Source organism: Bactrocera dorsalis, chromosome 4, assembly GCF_023373825.1.
Source record: "Bactrocera dorsalis isolate Fly_Bdor chromosome 4, ASM2337382v1, whole genome shotgun sequence".
NCBI classification, from domain to species: Eukaryota; Metazoa; Arthropoda; class Insecta; order Diptera; family Tephritidae; genus Bactrocera; species Bactrocera dorsalis.
In genome coordinates this window covers 16885246-16892928 of record NC_064306.1, presented here as the reverse complement: position 1 = coordinate 16892928, position 7683 = coordinate 16885246, and positions in this window count along the sequence as shown.

Sequence of the window (7683 nt, the reverse complement as noted above, 5' to 3'; positions counted from 1 at the left end):
AATATAGATTTTTTTTCAAATTTTATTAAGGGTAAAAGAATTTCTTTTCTTAAAGTTGTGTAAACATCGTTAATATATAAGTTATATTATAATAGTATAAACCGTACTTAAAAGGTACACCTCTATTTGCTGATAGAATTGTTATTTACGGAAGTCTAACGCAGATAACCCTTTTGCAAAGGAAAGCAATCAATATATAAAAGGATAACAATAAGGCTACTACTATTACTAAATTTCTGTACGTTGGCCTCGTTTAACAGAATCTGAAGGGGGTATTCTACTCTAGAATTTTGAAAAATTCAATTTTTTTTCATATATTTAAAGTTTAGACCCTTAAGAACATATCCTTCAAAGGATTTTTAAAAATTAAAATTATTTTAAGAGCTACAGTTACTTTAGTGACGCAGTACCTAGCCCGGTTCGGTTTGACTCACTTTTTTAAACGCGTTTTTCTCGAAACTACTTTTTTCCACACGGTACCGGCATTATCTCAAGTTCTATACAACCGATTTACTTGAAATTTTGTGTGAACCTTCTTTATATAATCCTTTATCGTTCCTACCAGCGCCGTGTCAAAATTTTTGTTTTTAATATTTAAAAAAAATTCAGGAATTTCAAAAAAAGCGTAAACAATGATTTTTATTTTCAGGCAGTCGCCATTTTTCAAAAAAAAAAAAAAATCGTGTTCCCTGAGGTAGGAACTATAACAGCATCCTTTCTGATTAAGAATTTCTTTTGATTTTTTTTTTCAGACCACCAGGAGAGTCGGGGTCAATGTCACCAGGATGCGCCAGTTTTTTTTTACATCTGTCTCTCCCCCCTCTAATTATTTTAATTTTTAATATTTTTTTTTGTAAAATAATTCAATTTGTAGCCTTTCAGCACAATTATTAAACTATTAATCATAATAATGTATCTATAGACTAAGAGAGTGGTAGAGTGAATATCACTTCAAAATTCATAAACTTTTTAAAGAATACCGATTTTTTAAGCAATCTTAGGAAATAATTCATTTAGAATCGTTCGTAAGTAAATAAAAACTATTGTACTCTCTGTTGAACCTTGTTGCGAGAGTACAACAATAAAATACATTTTTTTGTAGAAATTATTCAATGTAATCAAACCTTAAAATTCGGAATAGAACGTATAGTAGGCAACTGCTCTTGGCCACCTGGTGGTGAAAGTTCTACCTGCTATAATATAATAATAATGATAGTACTCGTACTCAATAATTTGCATTGTCCTCACTATCGTTGGAGGTTTATAAAACACCTGTTTTGACTAGACGATCGAAGCTGTGGCATTTTTCTCGTCACAACTCTTAGATCGGGTACGACAGCCTCACTCCGTTCTTCATTCTTGCTAGTTCCACACTCCTTGCTATCAGTTATGTTAGTTGCTTGCAGATCAGAAATCCTGCAACCTTCGACACCTTCCATTGTCGTAGATATGACACAAATTGACTATTCCAATCTAAAAATACGTCTTCACACGGTCCGCACCAGACTTTTACTTTGTACATTCTGGACAACCTTCTTACGCACGTTGTTTGATCTAATCAAAGCTCTTAAAAACCAGTAATGAAATAATTGAAGAAATTATGGATTAAAACAACATAAATTAATTTCATCTTACATTTCTGCGCATTTTGTTTTTAGTGGTTTGTCACCTATTCTGTAGTTCATGAACTTGCGCTGTCACTAACTTCAACCACAAAATAAGAGTTTCGCATAATATTATCCATTATTACATACATACTTATGTATATGTATGCTAGGACCTGTTGAATTACAGTAGATAACTTAGAACTGGTAACATAGAAATATGTATATCAAATTGTAACAGATTTCTCGATAAATCGTCTACCTTGTAACTTACTCTTATGTCTTTGCACAGACCGGCGATGGCGTTAATTCCAAACTTCCAAAGATTAATACCAACAACATCCTTGCTGGAGTGTGTACCGTTGTTTCATGTACAACAGACCGGTATGCCATCAGAAAGAAAGACATACATATGGTTATCACAACCTTTTGGATACTTGTCCACAACTTTTCTCAAATATTCCTCCAAAATTCGATTGAATCGCCATCGAATACTGCAGAACCAGTTTCAGACACATCTCCTGAATTAGAGATGATTCAAAAGTCCTCCCATGCTGCGGTTTCTGCTTTGTTTTTGTTTGGTTACAATTGGAACGTACAATTCCGGACAGGCGCGTGAACTATCAAGAGCCATGAATTTTCTATTAGCGGATTTCACCACTATCGGCTCGGAAGGAGAAATTTTAACAGAAATGAGTGAACAGGGCTGAGCATTCAAAGAAAATTATACTATGTATGTACATAAATCTATACTATAATTACTACAGTATATTTATCAACTTTACTACCTACTGATTATCTGGTTTTTTACCCGCTCATGGTTGGCAGGGCAGTCATCAAATCACAAAGGCGCCCGAATGGACTCTAAAGCGTCATTTGAGGGCAGCGCTGATACCAGCTAAAAATGGACCATAAGGTACAGGGCAATGAGGACAGCTTGGGTCGCGGCGACTTATGTATACATAAGTATGTGTATACATCCATACTGTGTGTGACAATAGACAAGTTGATGTCATAATCGAGAAAATAAAATACAATGTCACTAAAATGCGCGCTTGGCATAGGCGCAGACAGACACACACGGATGACGACAAGCCGGTTCTACGCACCGGAATTGACTCGGATTTCATCCGACCAAGGGCTGTTCTTTCGGCGATATAACCCCGTTTGGATCGGTAAGTACTTGGAAGTACGACAAGACATTGAGCGCTGGTAGCCCACTTCGATATAGCGCCAACACGTAAAAACAACACGCTAACAAAAAACGACGAGTGGCCGAAGCGCTAATACGAGTACGAAATCGGCTCCAGAATTTCGGTTTCAGACAACCTATGCGGCTGGGAGGCAAGTAGCCTTCTGTGCTGGGCGTCATAAGACACGTTTTAGACCTGAGTGCAGTGAAAATATTGAACCCAACTTGGTTCGGAAGCACACGCTATACGGTGTATAACGGTTTACGGGCAGTTAGTAATCGGAATCGTGCCGGAATAACTTTTGGAAAACCGACAATTAAAACTATTATTTTGAGTTATTAAAGACACAACTTTTTGTGTTTGGCCGCAGTTGGTGTGAGAAATTTGAAATTTGTTAACCAAAGTACATGTACTGAAACATATGTAAATCACTCGTTTTTAACAACAACTACAGAAGATAACACGCCGCAGAAATTTCATACAATTGGAATATTTTTTAGCGGATATCAATTTAAATAATATTCTTAGCTAAATGGTCTGTTTTATGCACTTCTGTTCATTCAATGTATAAACTCAATATATAGAAACATAAATTATTTATTTGTAGTAAACATAGTTTTTTTAAAGAGAGAAAGTTACATGATATTACTACATAATTTCTTCATGTTGACCTATAAGTAATTTCGCTAATTGCATTCAATGCAAAAATTTCATAAAAACATAGAGCGATATTTCTAAATTCAAGATAAGTTATTTCGGAGCGGGTTAAGACTCGGTTCAATACAATTTGATTGAAAATTATTAGTGTTACAAATCCAAATATCCAATATCCCTCATTTACGGAAATATAAAAGTACACCAAAAACGAAGCGGTATACATAACTGATATGCCAGATATTACGTTACTCAGTTTAACATTTTTCCATTGAGAAAATGAGGAAATGAATGCGCAAATCAATGCCCCATAAAATAATACCCCAGGACACATATTCAGAATTCCATAAGCATCTCTGATAACGCATATAGGAATAATATTAAGTTGAAAAATCAACATCATATTCCAAATTATTGCGTTGGAGAGGAAACTATTAGGTGTAGTAAAAGTAAAACTACCGACAATTCCAAACACCAGAAGCACCGGAAACATCCCCCGGCAATACGATGCGGCGACATTAACCATCTTTAAAGCCCATCCTGATATTATAATAACAAATATGTTTGCGATACAAACAACAACACCACGGCTCATTTCCTTATTCCAACACAGAAACGCAGATGTGTGAATAAAATCGATAATATACTCCTTACCTTACGCGGCGGCCACACACCCAAGTAAATCGTTGCCAGCAACTCGGATGTCACACGATCAAGAAATTGTTTTAAAACTGTAATACACGCAGACTTTTCGAATTTTGAAATAAATCTTTCCATTCCAGTCATGGGATAAGCTGACGATCAAGTTAAAACAACTGAGAACATAGTTATGTAATAAAATGAAATCCTTTTGACGGCTATATAAAAAGTTCGATTCATTCATGGATTGTTATGAAAATATAAGTATCGATCATTTTTATTTTTGAAATCTGCGAACATTTCGCTGATTGGAATTAAGAGATATTGCCTTTGTACACTTCATTTACATGGATAAGATGATAGAAACTCTTTGATTCGAGAGAGAGCTGTCAAAACTCACATTTTATTTATTTATTTTTATTTAATAATTTCACGCCAATCGGCATTATACAACATATATATACATAGAAATATAATATAAACTGATTTAGAGGGGAAATATAAAATTATAATATAACTATTACATAGAAATTTTAGTACAGCAAGTAAAACTAAAAAAAAAATAAAAAGAAAATTAAATTTGTCTTGACTAGGGGAATTTTAATAGACGTCGTTTTGTATCAGGGATGAATGCATTGAGTGAGCCGTTGTAGAAATCCACTTCAGTATGCAGCGAGTTGACAAGCAACGGGATACGATCGTGTTGAACACGTAGTTTTTTGTGGTTTTTATGGTTTTTAGCAAGCGGTTGCGTCTTAAAAAGATACCCGTCGGTGCCAACTCGGAACAGTTGGTGATGTCCGGAGCATCAATTAATCCATTGACGACTTTAAAGAAGAACATTAGGTCAGCTACCTGAGAACGAGAATGTAACTTGTTGATGTTGAAGCGGTCGTAAATATCTTCAGTTGAGACCACCAGAAACATTGTGACAGAACCGGTAGCCTAGAAGTTTACATAGTTTCGCCTGAACTCTTTCAACACGGTTGATTGCCACGTCAGTGAAGGGTAACCAAATTACACTACCATAATCCAGGACTGGGAGGACCAGCGAGGAAAAAAGACGCAGAATGGAGTTGGGATTCTTAAAGTCCTTTCTTGTCCGAGTTATAAAACCAAGAACTTTGAAAGCCTGATGTAAGATCTTGTCGATGTGTTTGCTGAATGTCAATTTGTTGTCGATGAGTATGCCCAGGTCCGTTACTTGTTCAACTACGTTTATTGCTTCAGTATTTAGGTTGTAATTAGGTGGAGTGCATGAGTGCGACAGAGAAAATGATATGACAGAGCACTTTTTGATATTCAGATCAAGTTTATTCTTGTGGCACCAGGTCGAGAATGCATCAATGTCACTTTGGAGAGTAACCGTATCTTGTTCGCAAGATATGGCTCTGAATAACTTTAGGTCATCTGCATAAAGCAAATAGTCAGATCTGAAGAAATATATATCATTAACAAATATATTAAAAAGAGTGGGACCCAAATGCGAACCTTGAGGCACCCCAGATGTTACGTCATGCTTGATAGAGAGGTTACCATCAACTTTCACTTGGAATTGCCTACCAATCAAATACGACTGTAACCAGTTAAATGCGTTACCTTGGATGCCATTCTTGCTCAGTTTACTCAGTAAGATGTTGTGATCCACTCTATAGAAGGCATTTTATATAACATTTGCCAATAATGCCACTGCTGAAAAATATTAGATTGGGTATTTTATAAATCATTTTTAGGTATTTCGCAATTTTCACAACACTATATAAATAAACATGAGCAAGCAAAACAATTCATAAAAAATATCACAACTTGTATGCTAGTACTAATACGTAGATAAGTAATTATATTTTTTATAATTGATGTAATAATTTAAAATGATAAATAAACAGAAAAACAAAACTTCTTCTTCTTCTTCTTTACTGGCGTAGACACCGCTTACGCGATTATAGCCGAGTCAACAACAGCGCGCCAGTCATTTCTTCTCTTCGCTACGTGGCGCCTATTGGATATTCCAAGCGAAGCCAGGTCGGTCCTTCCAACGGAGTGGAGGTCTTCCTCTTCCTCTGCTTCCCGCGGCGGGTACTGCGTTGAACACTTTCAGAACCGGAGTGTTTTCATCCATCCGGACAACATGACCTAGCCAGCGTAACCGCTGTCTCTTAATTCGCTGAACTATGTCAATGTCGTCGTATATCTCGTACAGCTCATCGTTCCATCGAATGCGATATTCGCCGTGGCCAATGCGCAAAGGACCATAAATCTTTCGCAGAACCTTTCTTTCGAAAACTCGTAACGTCGACTCATCGGTTGTTGTCATCGTCCAAGCCTCTGCACTATATATCAGGACGGGAATTATGAGCGACTTATAGAGTTTGGCTTTTTGTTCGTCTGGAGAAAGTAGAACTAACGGCGCGGGTGTTGAGGCCGATGATATCAATATCATCGGCATACGTCAGCAGCTGTACACTCTTATAAAAGATTGTACCTGCTCGATTAAGTTCTGCAGCTCGAATAATTTTCTCCAGCAGCAGATTGAAGAAGTCGCACGATAGGGAGTCGCCTTGTCTGAAACCTCGTTCGGTATCGAACAGCTCGGAGAGGTCCTGATCCTGACGGAGCTTTTGGTATTGCTCAACGTCAGTTTACACAGCCGTATTAATTTTGCGGTGATACCAAATTCAGACATCGCGGCATAAAGGCAGCTCCTTTTCATGCTGTCGAAATCGGCGAAGAGGTGGTGTGTGTCGATTCTCCTTTCAGGGGTCTTTTCAAAGATTTGGCTCACGGTTAACATCTGGTCGGTTGTTGATTTGCCAGGTCTAAAGTCGACTGATAAGGTCAAATCAGTTTGTTGACGGTGGGCTTTAATCTTTCACACAATACGCTCGATAGAACCTTGTACACGATGTTGAGGAGGCTTATCCCACGGTAGTTGACGCAGATTGTGGGGTCTCCTTTTTTATGGACTGGGACACACTTAAATTCCAATCGTTGGGCATGCTTTCGTCCGACCTTATTTTGCAAAGAAGTTGATGTATGCTCCTTATCAGTTCTTCGCCGCCGTGTTTGAATAGCTCGGCCGGCAATCCATCGGCCCCCGTCGCTTTGTTGTTCTTCAGGCGGGTAATTGCTATTCGAACTTAAGAACCTCGCTTTCACCGGAGTGAAGGATAGTACTCGGCGACGGAGTCTCTCTCCCACCACGACTCCCACATCAAACTTGCGCTCCCTTATATGGCCACTGTAGTAAATGCCACAAGGACTTACACGTATCTGTCCTTGTCCCGCTCATCGCATTTCTTGGACGGCGGTGATGTCAGCCTTTATCCTTTGTCCTTATTTTGTTTGCCATGGTCGTCATCAAAAGGGGGGTCTCTCAACCGCGGCTGTTGGTGGTTTTTCATTCATTGGGGGTGTTTTTTAAGTGGCGGGTCCCAAACCCAGCGCACAACCCTATGCAGGGGATGTTTCGCCTTCTCACTTTAGCTCGCCTTCAGAGGATACTTGGTCAAAGACCAGAAGTCGTGAGCTGTAAAAGAATCGTTTCTGGCCACTCCCAAGTGGATGGCGATCAGAGAACTTTTCTCACTTGCGTG